The sequence below is a fragment of the Anomaloglossus baeobatrachus genome, chromosome 7 (assembly GCF_048569485.1).
Source record: "Anomaloglossus baeobatrachus isolate aAnoBae1 chromosome 7, aAnoBae1.hap1, whole genome shotgun sequence".
NCBI classification, from domain to species: Eukaryota; Metazoa; Chordata; class Amphibia; order Anura; family Aromobatidae; genus Anomaloglossus; species Anomaloglossus baeobatrachus.
Window position 1 is genome coordinate 76,359,730 of NC_134359.1, and position 20,129 is coordinate 76,379,858.

Here is a 20,129-nt window from a genome sequence, read left to right on the forward strand (position 1 = left end):
GACTGACTGATCTTCATTTCTTAAAGTAATGATGGCCACTCGTTTTTCTTTACTTAGCTGCTTTTTTCTTGCCATAATACAAATTCTTACAGTCTATTCAGTAGTACTATCAGCTGTGTATCCACCTTCTGCACAACACAACTGATGGTCCCAACCCCATTTATAAGGCAAGAAATCCCACTTATTAAACCTGACAGGGCACACCTGTGAAGTGAAAACCATTTCCGGTGACTACCTCTTGAAACTCATCAAGAGAATGCCAAGAGCGTGCAAAGCAGTAATGAAAGCAAAAGGTGGCTACTTTGAAGAACCTAGAATATAAGACATATTTTCAGTTGTGTCACACTTTTTTAAGTATGTCACTCCACATGTGTTAATTCATAGTTTAGATGCCTTCAATGTGAATCTACAATTTTCAGAGTCATGAAAATAAAGAAAACTCTTTGAATGGAAAGGTGTGTCCAAACTTTTGGTCTGTACTGTGTATGTGTGTGTGTGTGTGTGTGTAAATATATATATATATATATATATATATATATATATATATATATATATATATATATATATATATATATATATATATATATATATATATATATATATATATATATATATATATATATATATATATATATATATATACACACACACATATAAAATATATATATAATTATATATTTTTTTATTTTTTTCAACATGGTTAATGAAGTTTTTACTCAGACTAGTAAAAAGGAAGTGGTGAAATATCAGGGTGCGGCCAGATGGCGCAGATGGGTTTTTTAATAAGTCATCACTTCATTTTGCAGGACAACAGGAGTTTCGCCCACAAAACCGTGTGGATGGTTATAATTGGTTGCACAGTTTTGCAGGTTAATTAGCCATTCCCTTGTAAAACGGAGTCATTTTTATTAAGGAGCACTTTTGAAAACCACAGCAGCCACTGGACACTGATTTTCAACCACTCAGGCCAGGAAAACACGACAAAGTGAGGCAGATCACAAATAAATTGCAGTTGCAGATAGTTTACATTGTGATCGATTGCAAAGTAGAATGCGTCCTGTGGGAAAAGATCCAGTAGTTTTGGTGACAGGTGCAATGCACGTACTTGCCGAAATATGACCATTTTGATTAGATGGAATCTGTCGGTGCAACAATGTGATCTTTATACTGTGTGGCCAAAAAAGCGATGCAGCTCAGCTCTGGGTGTGACTGGAGTCTACGACATGATGTAGCATAGAATATTCATGCGATTGGTATGATATATTAGTACAAAATAAGTAACAGCAGAATGGCTGTAACCGTCCGCGTTCCCGACACTGACAGCCTCCTCTAATGCGGAGAGCAGTCAGTCAGTTGGAGGGCAGAATGGCTGTAACCGTGCCTCTGGCACTGACTGACAGCCTCCTCTAATCGGAGGGAGCTTTCAGTCAATGCGGGGGCAGAATGGCTGTAACCACACCCCTGGCACTGACTGACAGTCTCCTCCAATCGGAGGTAGCAGTCAGTCAGTGTTGGGGCAGAATAGGTGTAACTGCACCCCCCAGCACTGAGGGCTCCCTCCGATTAGAGGAGGCTGTCAGTCAGTCAGTTCAGGGGCAGAATGGCTGTAACCGCACCCCTGGCACTGACTGACAGCCTCCTCTAATGAAAGGGAGCTTTCAGTTAATGCAAGGGCAGAATGGCTGTAACCGCGTCCCGATCACTGACTGACAGCTTCTGCTAATTGGAGTGAGTAGTCAGTCAGTGCGGGGGAAGAATGGCTGGAACTGCGCCCATTTGCAGTGACTGACGGCCACCTCCTAGTGCGGTGGGAGCTTTCAGTCAGTGCGGGGAGTGCAGTAACATGCCTCCACTCTCAATACACAAAGCAGTGACTGAACCCACGCCGGCGACACCTCGCAGGCGCCACCTCACAGGCTTAAATCCCAACATTGCCGAGAGGAATAAAGTTAATTTCCTCCTGGCAGCAAAGGTCAAAATGCAGGCACCAGACAGATTCAGAACGCAAATCAACCCCATATCTGCAGGATAATAGCGTTTTTTCACACGACAGGTTCCTTTTAAGATTGTAACCACAAAATAGTGAATGCAGCTCTGGATGTGACTTGAGTGTAAGACATGATGTAATAGCTGAATGGTAACTTCAGCTCCGTTCCTTCCTCTTGAGACCCGATCAAGTCTCACCTTGTCTGTCTGACCCTATTAATGGTTTTGTACTGCTCATGTCAGCCAATGTGCAGTATGATCCTTGGTAAAGGAAGAAAAATATGGATTGGGCTTATTCCTGCTGGACACTAAGGATAGCAGAAAAAAGCAACGGTAAATGTACAAAGGGTTAGAAATCCATCTTACAATGACAGTAGCATGGGATTTTTTTTTTTTTTCTAGTTGCACACCAACCGTGCTAATTTAACGGTAATGTGACGTCAAAAGCTTAAAGCACCACTTTTGGTTGTTTTTTTTTTTCTTTTCACCACTGGAGTGGCGCTTTACATCTAAGCCCCCTGTCATATACTCACCTTCTGGTGGCTTCACCATTAACCGCTCCAGCAGTGCTATCTTGTGCCTGTAACGTCTGACTGGCCAGAAGACTGCTACAATGCGTCTCTATGAGAGCCAGAACCTGGCTGCCATAGACTTGTATTGATTTGTGACCTCTAACACACTCCATGAAACACTGAAGCTGCCGTCATGTCACAAATCCTAGAAGATGGACCAGAGCGACCCTGGAAAAAGGGTAAGCGGCTGGGAGGTGAGTATAAGACAGGGGGCAGGGGACGGAGTGGTGCTTTTTATTTTGCTGCTATAGATTTTAGATATTTGTGATAGGGATGCTCTAGGACTATATTAAAACTTCATAGGTGTTATGAGGCAAATAAATCGTAATACAGTATTATTGTAAATAGTTACATACCGCACCACTAAATGACCCATAGTCAGCTGACGTGCTCCTGTGATTTGGTCTTTTTGATGATGTGTTGGCATATGATTAAGAAATACTGAAGAGGCTCTGTAGCTGACCTTGCACCCACTGCATCATGTGTGCGAATACTCTGCCAAAACCTCTGTTTATCTGTACAAACAGCAGATCTTCCGGCCCTAATAAGTGGAGAAGCTCTTGTTATTTTGGTGCCTACCTCGGTGGCGGGGGGGCTGGCATGGATCTCACACGGCAGATCAAAGCTATGCATGTTTGCTAAGTTTCGACAGTTCAAAGAGGAAATGATGGTCGGGTATTACACAGGGTTGAAGCCAAAAGCTTTTAACTGATACTTGATCTTTAAAGTAACTTAATACAGAGATCCTCTAACAATTGCAAGTCTAACAAGTAATCTGAATAAATAGAAATTCCCTAATATGTTATTAATGGGTGTGCTGGGCACGAGCAGGAACGATACTCCTCTTGACCTCTGTTCACACTTGTATTTTTCAACTTCATTTTCCTATTCTATTCTAATCAATGCACTCGCACGTGTGTGTGTGTGTGTGTGTGTGTGTCCCTGGCCTATCAGGTCGTCACAGGGTATTGATCAATCTGCCCTTCTGTGCAATATCCACCTCCTCCTTGGTTATGGGGCCCCTAACCTTTGGTGTTGCCAAGAAGAGCTAATCAAAATCCTAGGAACACTCTGCACCACACCCACCAGACACACAAGTGGACGGCCTGAGTGGAATAGGGTCGCCCACTTGGGGGGTTGGTTAAAGGGGAGGTCAGGAGTCAGTCTGAGAAAGGGAGAGTGTAGTGTTGAAGGTGAGAGGAGGTCAGGAGCTGGGCTCCTTGAAACTACTAGAACTGAGCACCTTCTTCCACCTAGCATGTAGAAGAATGTACAATCCCTAAAGCTAATTAATAAAGTTATCGATCGTTTTCGGTTAACATGTGAAAAAATAGTAAAGTAAATAACTACTCGTGATAAGTGAGCACTAAAATGCACGAATGCTCGTGACGATTTAAGCTAGTCAGACGCTTGGCCAATTGTGCCAAAATCAGCAGGTTCCTTTCAATTCCTACTGTCTCAGTTGTGTGATGTTGGTCCAGGGTGGTAGTCGCTGTCGAGGCACGGGTCTCGAATGCCCCTGTCAGCCCCACAGGAAGAGGGATATTGTTTCTTGTGTTGTGGTTGACCTGATTGGGTGCGTGGGTTTGTGCGGTGCAGGTCATACCTTTCAAGCATCTGCATGTCACCGGTGCTATTGGCGAACCAGGTCCCACCTGCAGTGAAGACAAAACATGGAGGCAAACAGCAGCTCTTTTTCAACAGTTCTTTTAGTTCGACACACTCGACTTTACATGTGATATAACGTTCACATATCTTATCCATGTTCTCGTCATGTAACTTCAGATCAGTGGCGTAACTAGAGTTCGATGGACCCCGGTGCAAAGTTCAGACCTGGGCCCCCTCCCCCTCTCCACATACACAGACACTTGGGGTATGGGATAATGACACTGACACTCTGGGTGCAGTATAATGACGCTGACACTTGGCTCTCACCCTCAGCACCCAGGTTTCCCATAATCTGAAATCCATCTTGTCCTCGGCAGCCAGCTTCCCCATGCTCTGTTATACATCTTTCACTCAGCAATCAGCTTTCCCATATCAGAGCATGGGAAAGCTGGGTGCTGAGAGATGTATAGCAGAGCATGGGAAAGCTGGGTGCTGAGGGGAAAGTGCCTTTTTCCCTCAGCACAAAATGTTCCCATCTTTGTCACCCCTTGTATATAGTTCCCCAAATACTATAATGGCCCCCACATAGCCTTCCATATAGTATAAAGGGTCCCACATAACCCTTCATATATTAGAATGCACCTCCATGGTCCTTCATGTATTATAATGCATTTCCCATAGTTCTCCATATATTATAATTCACCCCATAGTCCTCCATATATTCTACTGCACCACATAGTCCTCCATGTTTTATAATGCACCCCCATAGTCCATGTATAAGGTAGCCTCCATTGTCCTCCATATATTATAATGTACCCCCATAGTTCTATATGTATTATAATACAACCCCATAACAATTCATATTGGATTATGCAGCCCCATACTCCTTAATGTATAATGCACCTCTATATTCCATGTATAAGGTGTGCTTCATTTTGTATTATGCAGCCCCATACTCCTCCACGTATAATGCACCCCTTGTCCATGTATAAGGTGTCCTTCTTGTTGTATAATGCATCCCCATAGACCTCCATGTATAATGCAGCCCCCTAGACCTTAATGTATAATATACCCCTATAGTCCATGTATAAGGTGTCCTTCATGTTTATTATGCAGCCCCATAGACCTCCATATATAATGCAGCCCCCCAGGCCTCCATGTATAATGCAGCACTCACCGGCCCCCATGTATAACTAAACCTCCATGTATAATGCAGCACTCCTGACCTCCATGTATAATAATGCAGCCAGCCTCCCCAGGCCTCCATGTATAATGCAGCACTCACAGGCCTCCATGTAGAACTAGACCTGCATGTATAATGCAGCACCCCTGGCCTCCATGTATAATAATATAGCCAGTATCCCCCAGGCCTCCATGTATAATAATGCAGTCAGCCTCCCCCAGGCCTCCATGTATAATAATGCAGCCAGCCTCCACCAGGCCTCCATGTACCAGCTTTGCATTTAGCATGGGGCAACTCATCCTTTTCTAGCCCTCCATTGTTGCTATAGTCTCTCTCAGGGGACTTTTGCTATCTCAAAGTCGATCTTCTGGTTTGGAGTCAACTAATCACTCGCTAACTAACCACTTAGCGACCCATGACATACTGGGTATGTCATGGATCTTGTGAGGGTAATCCCCGCCCCTTGCTGTGAGCAGACCACGGCGATCTGCGCACATAGCTGATTTCAACAGCTGACAAGTGTGCCTGCTAGTCAGGAGTGGAATCGCTTCCACCCGCAACTATTAACCCTTACATCTCGCTGCCAAAATCTGCCAGCGAGAGATATATGCGCGCAGCCATTATTATGACTTATCCCGCCCCCATCGGAAGTCAAGTGACGTGATCACGTGACTTCCGGTGGTTGCCATGGTAGCACAGGTTCATGTGATGACACCTGTAGCTAACATGAGTCACTTGCTCTTAATGCCAGCATTGACCATTAAAGCAGCATATCTGCAGATCTCAGCTATGTAGCAGTGATCAGCAGATATGGAAGAGCGATCAGATTGCTGATCCATATAGCCCCATAAGGGACCTTGTAAAATAAAAAAAAAGTTTTCAAAAATAAAACCTAAAAGTTCAAATCACACTCCTTTCACCCCATTGAAAATTAAAGGGTTAAAAAAAAAATATATACACATTTGGTATTGCCAAAATGCCCAATCTATCAAAATATAAAATCAATTAATCTGATCGGTAAATGGCATAGCGGCAAAAAATCCAAATGCCAAACTTACGTTTTTTGGACGCCGCAAATTTTGCGCAAAATGCAATAACAGGCGATCAAAACGTAGCATCTGCGCAAGAAAGGGTACAGTTAAAACCGTCAGCTTGAGACGCAAAAAAAACACTGAGCCATAGATCCCGAAAAATGAGAACGCTACGGGTTTCGGAAAATGTCGCAAAACGTGCGCCACTTTTTTTGGACAAACTTGTGTATTTTTTTTTTAACCCCTTAAATACAAGTAAACCTATTCATGTTTGATTTCTACAAACTCACTCTGACCTCAGGCATCACAGCGATACGTGAGTTTTACCATATAGTGAACATGGTGAATAAAACATCCCAAAAACTATTGTGCGATCACACTTTTTTTGCAGTTTTTCTACACTTGAAATATTTTTGCCGTTTTCCAGTACACTATATGGTAAAACTTTATGGTTTCATTTAAAACTACAACTTGTCCTGCAAAAAACAAGCCAATAAAAAAACAACAATATCGGAAGATTGACGGAAAAATAAAGTTACGGCTCTGGAAAAAAAGAAAGAGGAAAAAAACCCCCGGAAAAACGCAAAACTCCTGGGGGACAACTTGCACGTCCCAACTACATATAAGCCAAACCCTATCTGCTTCTCGCCTTGTAGACTAGGCCCAAACTTAACTATATTTATTGCAATACAGTCAGTTACTGGGTCAACCTCCTATCTTATAAACAACCTACTTTGCAGTTCCATCTTGCATTAAACATTCCTACATGACTGTCTTATGCTAAGTTACCATAAAATACATTCTTATCACACTCTATGCAAGAACACATCATAACTGTTGAGGTCTTCAGAACTCGACTACTTCCTTAGTTATCGGGTAACTAAACAAAGCGCTTTGCTTAGTTACCCGATATTTACCCTGGCTACGTGTGCAGGGAGCCAGTGCTAAGCAGTGTACGCTGGTAACCAGGGTAAATATTGGGTAACCAAGCAAAGCGCTTGGCTTAGTAACCCGATATTTACCCTGGTTACCAAGCGCAGCATCGTTACATGAGTTGCTGGTGAGATCTGCCTGTTTGACAGCTCACTAGCGACCATGTTGCGACGCACCAACGATCCTGACCAGGTCGTATCATGGTCAGAATCGCTGGTACATTGTTTAGTGAGACGGTATCCTTACACAGGGATCCATGGGTTGGAGCCAGAGTCAGCTGCTGCCAGGTGAAGAAAGCTGGTTGATAGCAAGAGGTCACATCAGAGACTAAATAGGAAAGCCAACGGACAAGGTCAAAAAATCAAGAGACACCGCAGGAACAAAGAATAGGGCTATAGGCCAGGTAGGCAGGACTTATTGACTGGCAGTGCAGTTCAAAGCTTCAGGGGTTTAAATTGCAGACATAGCACTCAGGAAGGAGCAATCAAAGCCAAACAAGGATGACCCCATAGCTCCCTGATTTAATGGCACCAAAAGTCTCTGGAAAACTAAACTGTCGCTGTCATGCATTGCCTGCAAGAAAAGTGTGGTGGCACCCAGAAATAGAAACCGAGAAAGAGGGACAGGAATCGGCAGAGATGTTATAGCTAATAGATATTGGCCTCCAACAACTGGCCATTGGCTATATTCACATACAGATAGGCATAGACAGATTGATTGACATTGTATTTAAATATCCAGGATTACCTAATCCTCATCTTTGTCCTCAACCTTTTACATAGTTTTGATAAAATCACTGTTTAATCAGCAGTAGATTATCATTGCAGGACTACTTGGCTACTGCCAGGTAGTCCATATTCATGAGCTCTGTATAACTGCTACAGCAGAGATACAGTGGTTTTATAAAATAACAGCAAACAGGTCAGTAAGTAACACATCGCTGGAATCAGGATCTTTGTCTCTACATAATGCTTTTCTCAGATGGGGAGCAAAGACCTGGTGACAGATTCCCTTTAAGGGCTTGAACCCTAATTTCCCACCATATCTAGCAGTCGAAATGGGAATACAAATCACTTAGTGTGTTGCTGAAGTGTGTTAGTCTATGGAATTGTGATCAGTAATTTTTTATCTACTTTCTCTTGAATTTCTTTATAAAGTCACTGGTGTTGTCCTGGGGTGTAATTTATTCACTGTTACCAGGAGTCTCCGATTTTCCCTGGCGTGTGTCTCCATGGGGAACACAACAGTCAGCCCAGGCATTTGGTAACGAGCACTATACGGCATCACTCACGCTTATTACCATAGGTAAATCTGATAAAATACAATGAAGAAGGGTCCCAGCTTTCCAGGGTCTTCGGATTGCTATTACTATCCTTTTGCTATTGCACTAGAACAGGCAAAGATCAAGGTCTATGGAGAAGAATGGGCCCTGGGTAAGAAATGACACGGCCGGAACATGGTCTACTATGTAATACTTTCATATTGTGTACATAAATAACACCAGCATACAATGATCAATAATATTTCCATACAGTGTATAGAGACAACAGAAAGTGCATAATATTAATTTTCAAAAAAAAAAAAAGCCTCAAAATCCATTGGCAAAAACAGCTGCAGATTTTCTTCCAGAAATGCTGCAGATTATCCTCCGTCAAGTTCAGACAAAACCTGCATTTAGCAATCTAGAGCTGGAATTTGCCCTAATAATGTTGCGGTTGAAATCTTCTATTTAGTTGGTGGATTTGACCTATTATTTAGTTATCTTTGCTTTTTAGTATTCTGAGCGCAGCTCTTGAACTACAGAGGACTATAAATGTATGGATGCTTTGTATGTGGTACCGCTGCTCAGCTACATTTACATATGTATAGTTAAGCTGCAAACCCAGATACAATTCCTTTTAAAGTGAATCTGTCAGGTCCCCTGTGCACCCAGAGCCATGAGCAGTTCTGGGTGTATATTGCTAATCCCTGCCTAACCGTCCCTGTATACACTAGCATAGATAAAGAGATCTTTAGAAAAAGTATTTTGAAAGATCCTTTATGATATGTTAATGAGCGCAGGGACTAGTCCCAGGGGCGTTAGATGATTGGCTAATCGGCCCTCTTAGCATGCTATCACCCCCTGTGGATGTGCTAACATTCTTTACAATGCCCATTGTCATGGCAGCACAACACAAAGCCGCGCATGCGCGTGTCTTTGTACCCATTAGCATTGAACACCTTTGACACCGGGTGTATGTGTCCCGGCTTCAAAGACGCTCACTGTCCATGATCAAAAGTCATCCACACTATTCCTCTCTGAAGCCGCGACACATACACCTGGCTTCTGAGTAGTGCGCATGACCGGAAGTGCTGGCGTCTTTGAAGCCGGGACACATACACCCAGCTTTGTATCTCGTTCCGATGACGCTAGCTGTTATGAAGCATGTTAGAACGCCCACAGGGGTATGCTAACATGCTAAGGGGGCTGTCTCTCTAGGGAATGAACGCCCTTATGACCAGTCGCTGGCCTCATTAGCATCTCATAAACAGTCTTTAGAAATACTTTTTCTAAAGATCTCGTTATGCATGCTACTATAGCCTGGGACAATTAGGGATGTTGTTATGAATCAGGGACCGTGGGACGAGCCTACGATGACTTGGACGCCTCGACAAAGTCGTACAACTAAATAATCTTACAGAAATATAAGAAAGCTACTCTGCCTCGGAGCAGTCCCCAAAGATTGATAGCCCCCCACATGTAAAGGCTACGATGATATAGAAAAACACAATACAAAGCCAGAAAAGACAGATATCAGCAAAGGTGAGGCCCAAACTATCTTTATAGGAAAGGATAGGAAAGAGCAACTGTCTGCAGCCGTAAAAACCCTAATAGATACCAGCACTACTGATATGGAAAAATCCTGAGGTCACACAACCTCTCCCCCACTGTACCAGCACTCAGATGTTACTGGGATCCAAAAACACTAATACAGATGAGGGACTGAATAATACCAAGCATGAGAAACACAATACCTTGCAGAAACATGGAGCTAAGTATACAGACCCCCCCAGCAGGGAATGATCCCATTCCACCAAGAACTCCACACAGACAAAATAGGAATCAAGCCTTCGTATTAAAGCAGAAAAAACAACAAGAAAGTGAAAAACAAACAGCAGAGGTACAAAGACCACTTATCTGAGAGTAGTTCTGGAAGTAAGCAGAGCTGGTTACAGAATGTCCTTAACACACAGGAGCTATTGGCCGCCGGCAAGTAACAAGAGAAAGCTACTAAGTTAAATAGCCCAATCTGAACCTGATTGCCAGTCCTCTGCAGGTGTGTCGCTTTCATTCCACACATCAACTGCACCGCCAGCACTGACCACAAGAGGGAGCCCCAAACTAGAAAACTTATTCACAATAGGATGTATTCTAGATATGCCCCCAGAACTGCTCATGGTTCTTGGTGCACTGGGGTCCTGACAGGTTCCCTTTTAAAGAGGTTGTCTTGTGTTGTTCTTAAGGCCACCTGCACAGGTTGAGTATTTAGTGACTTTTTTTTTTTTTTTCCTCCAGCATTTGTAGCCAAAAGCAGGAGTGGGTGATAAATACAGAAGCGGTGCCCGTGTTTCTATTATACTTTTCCTCTGATTGTTCCTCTCCTGGTTGTGACTACAAATATTGAGGTAAATAATTCACCAAATACACAAGGTGGGCACTTAGCTCAACATCCCCCCAGCCTACCGGGAGCGGTGTACTCCTAATTGTTGACGGTTCAGACCAGTGACCTTGTCGTATCATTGAACCAATCTGTGCACTCTCTGGTGCTGCAAGCAGCAGCTTTCCCTCTGCAGATCAAGCCACCCTCAGAGCAGTAATTACAAGCTCTGTAGTAAAGAGCTAGTAAGCGCTGCGCTCATTACCTGGGAGATTGTCTACCACTGATGGACTGCAGCAGTTGAGTAGCTTTGGCATCAAGATGTAATCTATAAACTTAACACTCCATTCTTGAGAATGGAGAGAATGTATAATAATAAGTAAAAATCACCAGCATTGACGCTCGTACCTCGTTCGCTGTGACTGCGCTTCTGAATGCCGGGCAGTGTGCAGTGATGCGTACACCCGGCTTCATACTGCGCATGACCGGAAGTGCCGCGCATTCAGAAGAGCAGTCACAGCGAACACCGGTATGTGCATCATCGCTGGTGATGCTGAATTGAATAGCATGTTAGCACACCCCTGTTAAGAGGGTGGATTAGTCTTGGGATATAACGCCCTTGGGACTAGTCCCTGGCCTCATTAGCATATGATAAAAGATCTTTAGAAATACTTTTTCTAAAGAGTTCGTTATGTATGCTACTACATGCAGGGACGGTTAGGCAGGGATTAGCAATATACACCCAGAACTGCTTGTGGTCCTGACTGCATATTGCACCTGACAGGTTCCCTTTAAGTAATAAATCAACCATCCTTTTCTAAATCTTCACAACCACTTTAAATATTTGGGGTCCTCTGGTGAATGGTATGGGGTCTAACTATAAATTGCAATAGTTGTGACTCTTGACTTATGAAGTAGCTGACATTTTAACGGGGCGAGCGGAGGGGTCTGTAACTCCTCAGTTCTCAGGCTGCTATCAGCTGGAGGCTTGAGCACTTGGAAATTGGCATTCATTGCCAGATGCGGGCAGCACAGGATGGTATCATGCTTAAAAATGGATTAGGACACAGTGCATTCCACTGATAAGGGAAAATTCGCCCCATGGATTTGGCTCTGGTGTAATATCCCTATCCCTGTAGTGCTGTACCCCTCGTTGCACATACTGTACATACAGTCCATGCTCCTAATGTAATGCAGTTTCAAACAGTTGTTTCTGCCCCAAACAGATTTGTCGTCTTCTTCCAGGCAGCTGTTTCTTCTTCATCACAGCAATTAGTTCAGTTACTGATATGGTCGTATTTGTGGGATGTTTTTCCTGTGGAAATAGTTTTCAGGCATTGCTGACATCTGTATTCCACTGTACTTCACAGAGCGGCATTGTAGTCTGAAATCTCCTAATCTACATAGTGGAGTGTGAATTCTGAACTCCGAGCCAGGGAATGATAAGGACTTTCCCAATCACATTGCTGCACCTACGCCTAAACAGTGCCCGTTAGGAGATGAGGCACAGTACAAGAATGTCATAAATGCTTTTAAATTCTTGTACTTTATAGAATGTTTGTATTCTTTATTCATAGCAATAATAATATCAAGTACATTCTATGGAGAAAAGTATTGGGACATACCGTTATAAACATTGAAGTCAAGTTTCTCATTGAGGCCCATTGCCCTCGGTGTATGACCTCTTGTCCCTACCCATGCTGTCCACCTTTACAAACATGGGACAGAACGGCTGGTCCTTTTAATAGGAGTCACCGGTGTAACAAGTAAATCCATGACATTTCTTCTATCACGATTATTCCAAAATGACTTGAGTGACATTATTTTAAAAAAAAGGAAGGGATTAGGAATTGCAGCAACCCTGCCTTGTAGTAGCAATCCACGTAAAGAAGGTCACCAAAAAGTCATAAAAGTCGTCAACGCTTTGGTGCCTCAGAAACTTCAGATTTCCAAACCTTCTCTGAATTTAACATCAGCACAAAAACTGTGTGCTGGGTGTTTAATAACATGGGTTCCCATGGCCATGCAGGTAAATACAAACCTTACATCACCAATAACAATAGTAGGCATCGGATGGAGTGGTGTAAGGCAGCTACCACTGATCTCTGGAGCAATGGAAACATGTTCTATGGAGTGACTGGTCATGTTTCTCGATCTTGTAGTCTGATTAACGAGTCAGGGTTTAGTGAATGCCAGGAGAACATCTCCTGCCTGACTGCATTGTGGCAACTATAAAGTTTGGAGCAGAATGGATAACGCTATGAATTTAGTCACTCCCAGTGAACGAAATCTTGTGCTTCAGCATGCAAGTTATTTTGGACAATTATGACTTCCAACTTTGTGAGAATAGTTTGACGAAGGCTCCTTTCAGTTCCAAAATGACTGTGGCCCAATGCACAAAAAAAGTCCACATGATCAGATGTGAGTTTGGTTTGGAAGAACTTGGTCGGCTGCACAGAGCCCTGATCGCAACGATATCAAACACCTTTAGAATGAACATGAACAGAGATGGAGAGCCAGGCCCACTTATCCAAAATCAGTGTCTTGTCTGGTAAGGTGGAGTCACAAACCCGCAGATCAGAATGAACACACAGATCTAGGGTGATGGCACAGCAGTGGCTGGGTTTACAGAATGGCATGTGGATAAGCGAGAACCTGTACAATGGGCCACGCTGGACTGCAGGCAAACATGTAGACAAGGACACACTAGAAGCAACAGATCTAGGAATGTAGAGAAACCCATTAGCTGAAGATTAAAAGTAGACCAGGAATTACTGCTGTGTAATGTGAACAGTCTTTAGTAAAGTCTGCAATGCTTAGAGCAACTGGTTAATCAACAGGTCTAAGGAATAGTAGATACACAAGTGAAACACAGAAGTTTGCAAAGATGATTGCTGCTGAAGGAACTGGATGGTGGCAGCGTAATATATCATTTACTGAATACTCAGACAAACATGTCTAAGCCGACCTTGAAAGACCTTTGGTGGTGCTTCAAGATTAGCAAACCCGAGTTTTGTTGTTCGGTGTTCATAACGAACATAGACGACAAATAAAAACAGAGTTAGAGTTCAAAAATCGGGTGGTTTACATATGCAAACCACTTGTGCAAGCGTCTCTGTGCTCGGGTACCCAAGGTGCTCAGCCCAGTGCGAGATGCTTGCAATGTTTGATCGGCTTACACCGGGGATAACAACAGTGTGATTGGATGTAGTGTGCACCCCCCCCAAAAAAAAAAAATATTAATAACTATTGAAAATCCCCGCCCACCTGCCCATGGAAGGGTCTGGTTAATGGCTGGCTGTGTGTGGGCGGAGACCCGAACTGCTCAATTACTGATTTCTATTGAGGTTCAGGTCAAGTCTGGGACACAAACCGAACGTTAGATAAAGTCTGGCTGAACCCGCCGAACCGAAATTCCACGGGTCCGCTCATCTCTAGTGGTGATTGTACTGAAATATGCGGGACAGCTTGTGAAACCAGATATGGAGCATATCAAAGGTCAGCAGCCATAGCGGAAGGTAGCAGAGCCATGGCCCTGGAGTTGAGACAGGTGTGCACCAGTGTCTCAATTTATAAATGGTTTTTTGGATGAATTTGAAAAAGATCCACAAAACACTCTAGAAGAGTGGAAGGTGTTATAGTTAGTGTTGAGCGGATCCGAACTGTAAAAATCCAGATCCACGCGGTTTCAGGGTCCGATCCGGGTCCGACTTGGACCCGGGAATCCGGCTGCACGATCCGGGTTCGTTTTTTTTTTTTCTCTCTGTCTCTGTCTCTCTCTCACTGTCTCTCTCTCTCTCTCTCTCTCTCTCTCTGTCTCTCTGTCTCTCTGTCTCTCTCTCTCTCTCTCTCTCTCTCCGGATCCACTCCCCCATTGACTGACTTACATTGGGTCGGATTCCGGATCGGATCTGGACTTCTAGGGCAAAGCGCGACGGATCCGCCGAACCCGGATTATTAGCAATCCGCTCAACTCTGGTTATAGTTGCAAAGATGGGAACGAAGTCCATTTTATTGATTATGGATTTAAAATGGGATGTCCTAAAAGATCCTGTAGGTGGAATGTGTCGGTGCCCCAATACTTATCCATATAGTGTACATATGATTATTTACCACCTAATGTAGATATCAATGAGTTGATATAAAAAGGAAAAAAATGTTACAGAACTTCAAGATGGCCTCCAATATTAATTTGGTTATACTGGGACGTTTTTCTTTCTTCAATTTCATAATAAATTTAATTTTGAAATATCATCATATCATTTTAGCCTTAATCTGGACTATGCACAGAATCTTCCATATTTATCATAATCATCATTTTACATTACATAGGATTCAAACACTGATCAGTTACTGTCCTATCATGTTTCTACATGGTGTATTATGTTCCCTGGCCCAGGGGGTTTCCATCTGTGGAAATGTTAAATGGTCTCAAGATCTACCAAATTCAAGTATTTTCCCATCTCGATCATCAAAGACAAATAATAAGTGTAATTTATCTTGAAAACTATCATAGGGGATGAGGCGTTGTTGTGGATGATTTACTGAGAGATGTGGATGTCAGGAAGAACCAACTCTGAAACCAGATGTTTTATATATAGAAAATATTTCAGCCGGGGCAGTAAACATATTGTTAGATTTACTGGTCTGTGGGGGGAATAGTTGCAGATCTGGTTTGAGGGCTGTTAGTTTAAGTCATACATGACATATCCTGGGAAATTATGGATGCAAATATTCTTTTGCAATGGTTGACTTTTTTGTTTGTTGATTCCTCATGGAGGTGCACAGACATATAACCCTGATCCAGCACATATCAAAGTAAGGGTACGTACCCACAATCAGGAACCGTTACATCCGGGATGCGGAGGATCTTGAACTGCGGAGCCACGAGTCTCCTCCGCAGGAGACTGCAGCTGCTCGCGCCCATGATCCAGACTCGGGCAGTTGCAGTCTCTGTCTTCCTGTTCTCCCTGCGGAAAATGCTTTTGACTCTGCAGCAATGACTTGTCATGCTTGTGGCTCGGAAAGCCGCACCGCAGGTCAGTTTTTGCGGCGGGCCATACACACACAGTGGGCATGGGATTTCTAGAAATCCCATCCACTGCTTGTACTGTACAACACAGCGTTTTGGACACAGCTGAAACATGCGGCTTCCAAATCGCTGTGAACCCTGATCTTGGGCATGCACCCTAAAAACCACTTTACACAGAGACATCGCTATCGATGTCACTGGTGAAAGCACCCGCCCCCGTCGGTTGTGCATCACGGGCAAATTGCTGCCCGTGACGCACAATATCGTTATTCCCCGTCACACATACCTGCCTAGCGACGTCGCTGTGGCCGGCGAACCGCCTCCTTTCTAAGGGGGCGGTTCGTGCGGCATCACTAAGCGGCCGCCCAATAGGAGCGGAGGGGCGGAGATGAGCGGCCATAACATCCCGCCCACCTCCTTCCTTCCTCATTGCCAGCGGCCGCAGGTATGATGTTGTTCCTCGTTCCTGCAGTGTCACACACAGCGATGTGTGCTGCCGCAGGAACAACTAACAACATCGTACCTACAGCAGCAACGATATTTGAGATTAGAACGACGTGTCAACGATATGGTGAGTAATTTTGATCTTTAACGGTAGTTCCTGCGTTTCACACGCAACGACGTCGCTAACGAGGCCAGATGTGCGTCACGAATTCCGTGACCCCAACGACATCTCGTTAGCGATGTCGTTGCGTGTTAAGTGGCCTTAAAACTATGTGCGTATGTTGCAGATTTGGTGCAGAATTTTTTTGCATCAAATCTGCACCTTCTGGCAGAAAAATGAATAGAAAAAGCACCAAAAGAAAAAGTGCATTTTGGTGCCATGCATTTTTTTTTCTGAAGTCAATGGGTGGAAGGGCTAAAAAAAAATGCAAGAAAAAAACACACCAACTATTGACATGCTGCAGATTTTCTGCACCAAATCTGCAAGGAAAAAAATTAGATAAACATGCAATGTTGGGCGACAATCTGCACCAAATCTGTGCACACACATCCTTAATCAACTGGCCTAAATGGCTTTATAGACATTGGCGGTGTAAAAAAAAATGGGAAACATAAGATCCTCCTGCCCCTGTGTTATGGCAGTTTTTCTATTTCTCTATGGTACCATTTCCATTTGGAGTGAAGTGCAGGATCAATATTACTTTATTTTTGCTGCCATTTGATATGTGGATGTCACAATGGAGTTATGACAATATTTCACAAATCTATGCACACTCTGCTCGTGCTGCAGCAAATGGAAAACTTAAAAAAATGTAGTCTTGCTCAATGCACATTGCAGTACCGCTATGTATAGGGGTCATAAAAGAGACCGGGTTTGACAAATCCACAAATGGGTGGTTTGGCCATTGATGGTGAAGATGTCCCAATTTTGCCAATTATAATGTTGGTAAGTTCTGTATGACTTCTTATCAGATAGGGGTAACATAGGGAGATTTACAGTAGTATGTCATGACATAGACCTTTTTTAAGCTACAGCTATAAAAATGTTGGGATCAAAGGGAGCCCAAAGTAGTACAAAAAAAAAACAAAATTGCAATGCGGAAGTCACTACAGGAGAAAATTACAGCGACCTCTCAATTCCATGAATGGAGAACATCAATCTGCCAGCTTTTAGCGGCATTGGAGTGAAGTGGAGAGCCAGCAATCCAAGATCTAGGTGCTTCCATGATGGACTCTATATGGCATCTTGACGATGACCATTACTAATGTTAAAGAGAACCTATGACCAGTTTTGGGGCCTATAAGCTGCGGCCACCACCAGTGGGCTCTTATATACAGAATTCTAGCATGCTGTATATAAGAGCCCAGGCCGCTGTGTAGAACTTAAAAATCACTTAATAATATTTAAACAGTCGCTGCGGTGGAGTTGGGTCATTTGGGCGTCTTCATTCTCTGGCACCTCTTCTTTCGGCCATCTTTGTCATCCTTCTTCTAAAGCCGGGGTGCATGGGGCCTCCTACGTCATCCACACTCGCCGGAGGTCCTGCGCAGGTGTACTTTCATTTCCCTGAGCAGGGCAGATCAAAGTATTGTAGTGCGCCTGCCCAGGACCGGTGAGTGTGTATGACATAGGACGTGTCATTCACACAGACTTCAGAAGGAGGATGAAGATGGCTGAAAGAGGAGGCGCCGGCACCGGAGAACGAAGATGCCCATATGGCCAAACTCCACCGCAGCGACCATTTAGGTAAGTATTATAAAGTGATTTTTACGTTATCCAGAGCGGCCTGGGCTCTTATATACAGCATGTTAGAATACTATAGATAAGAGCTCACTGGTGGTGGCCACAGTTTATAGGCCCCAAATCTGATGACAGGTTCCCTATAAGTTTGGATTAAAATTGCTTGGCAGCAAGTGTCTGAGCATGGGCATGAGATGTTGGCATTTCACTTGGAAATTGCTGAGTGGTTACAGTAAGAGGACGATTAGTTGTGGTTGTACACAGCACATCTGTACCAGTAATAGACTCTTTATACACAGATAAGTTGCATTTAGTTGTGAGAATCGCTAACATGTCAGCTGTTCCTCGGGCTGAGCAGTTTTCCCATGAAAGCCCTGTTAGTGGCATATCTCCTGGGACAAAAATGGAAAGAAATCTAGGAAAATGTTGGTGGGAATAAATGCATCTATCAATGCTTTCTGCTGCTTTTGCCAGTTATCAATTAGCATTGCTTAATCCACTTAACTATTCGGTAAAGTATCATTATACTTCACAGCATTAAGTGGGCAGCCATAAATTCTGTCCAGTGTGTAAAGCTGGGTTCACACATAGCGACAGCGACAACGACATCGCTGTTATGTCACCATTTTCTGTGACACAACATCGACCTTGTAAGTCGCTGTTATGATCGCTGCTTAGCTGTCAAACACAGCAGAAACAGCAGCGATCATAACGACACGCGTCGCTGTGCTACATGTGCAGAGAGCAGGGAGCCGCGCGCACTGCTTAGCGCTGGCTCCCTGCTCTCCTAGCTACAGTACACATCGGGTTAATTAACCGATGTGTACTGCAGCTACATGTGCAGAGAGCAGGGAGCCGACACTGGCAGCGAGAGCGGCGGACGCTGGTAACTAAGGTAAATATCGGGTAACCAGGGAAAGGTCTTCCCTTGGTTACCCGATGTTTACAGTGGTTACAGCTTACCGCAGCTGCCAGACGCCGGCTCCTGCTCCCTGCTCGCTTCATTTCGTCGCTCTCTCACTGTCACACACAGCGATGTGTGCGTCACAGCGGGAGAGCGACGACCAAAAAATGAACCTGGACATTCGGCAACGAGCGGCGACCTCACAGTAGGGGCCAGGTCGTTGCTGGATGTTACACACAGCGACAGCGACGGGACGTCGCTGCAACGTCACAGAAAATGGTGACGTAGCAGCGACGTCGTTGTCGTCGTCGCTGTGTGTGACACCACCCTAGACATTTTGCAGGATATACTGAGAGCAAAAAGAAGTCATTAAAACTAAATCCTTTGTTTGTTGCTTGTTTGTTGATTGATATCTCATTCTTGTAATATTAAGAAACATTCTAAATAAAGCATTTAAATTAAAAAAAAACAACTAAATCATTTAGTTTTCTGTATATAAAAATTTAGTAAACTATTTCTTGAACAAATGGATAACAATTATGATAGGGACCCTTGCAGAAAAAAAGCAGACCCTAATTTTAGATAATCTTTATTAAGGAATTACATTTAGGTGATTTTAGTGGGAAATTCTGCCTACAAATTTATATTAGAAGAATTTATAAATTGCTAATTTGGGGGTCTTCATTTTAATTCAAAACGCTAAAATGACCTGAGCTCTACCTCTTAACAGTAATATCCCACCTTTATTCCAATACGAAAAATTTAGTGCCAGATGCGATGGTGTCACGTCAGGGACTAGGGATGGTCCAGCGTGAGCCAAAATACACAACTACAGGGTTACTCCATGACAGACAAGGGGTACACTGGGAACACTTTAACAACCGTGGGCCCTACAGATAGTGACAGGGAAGAACAACACCTCTTTCACTTACCTGCTGCTGTACCCTGCACTCCTAGCCAGTCCCTATACAGGTTATTCGCCTGTCGCCAAGCAGTAACCTGAAGCCCTGGAAAGGCCCTACAATTGTCCCTGGCTAGTGAGTGGGCAGGTGAAGGA

General features: G+C 43.7%; 1 protein-coding gene across 3 annotated transcripts in view; it reads left to right on the forward strand.

Annotated features, from left to right (window-relative positions):
- COL18A1 (collagen type XVIII alpha 1 chain) overlaps positions 1-20,129 on the forward strand; it is a 297,911-nt gene that overhangs the window by 160,157 nt on the left and 117,625 nt on the right. The window lies entirely within an intron of this gene.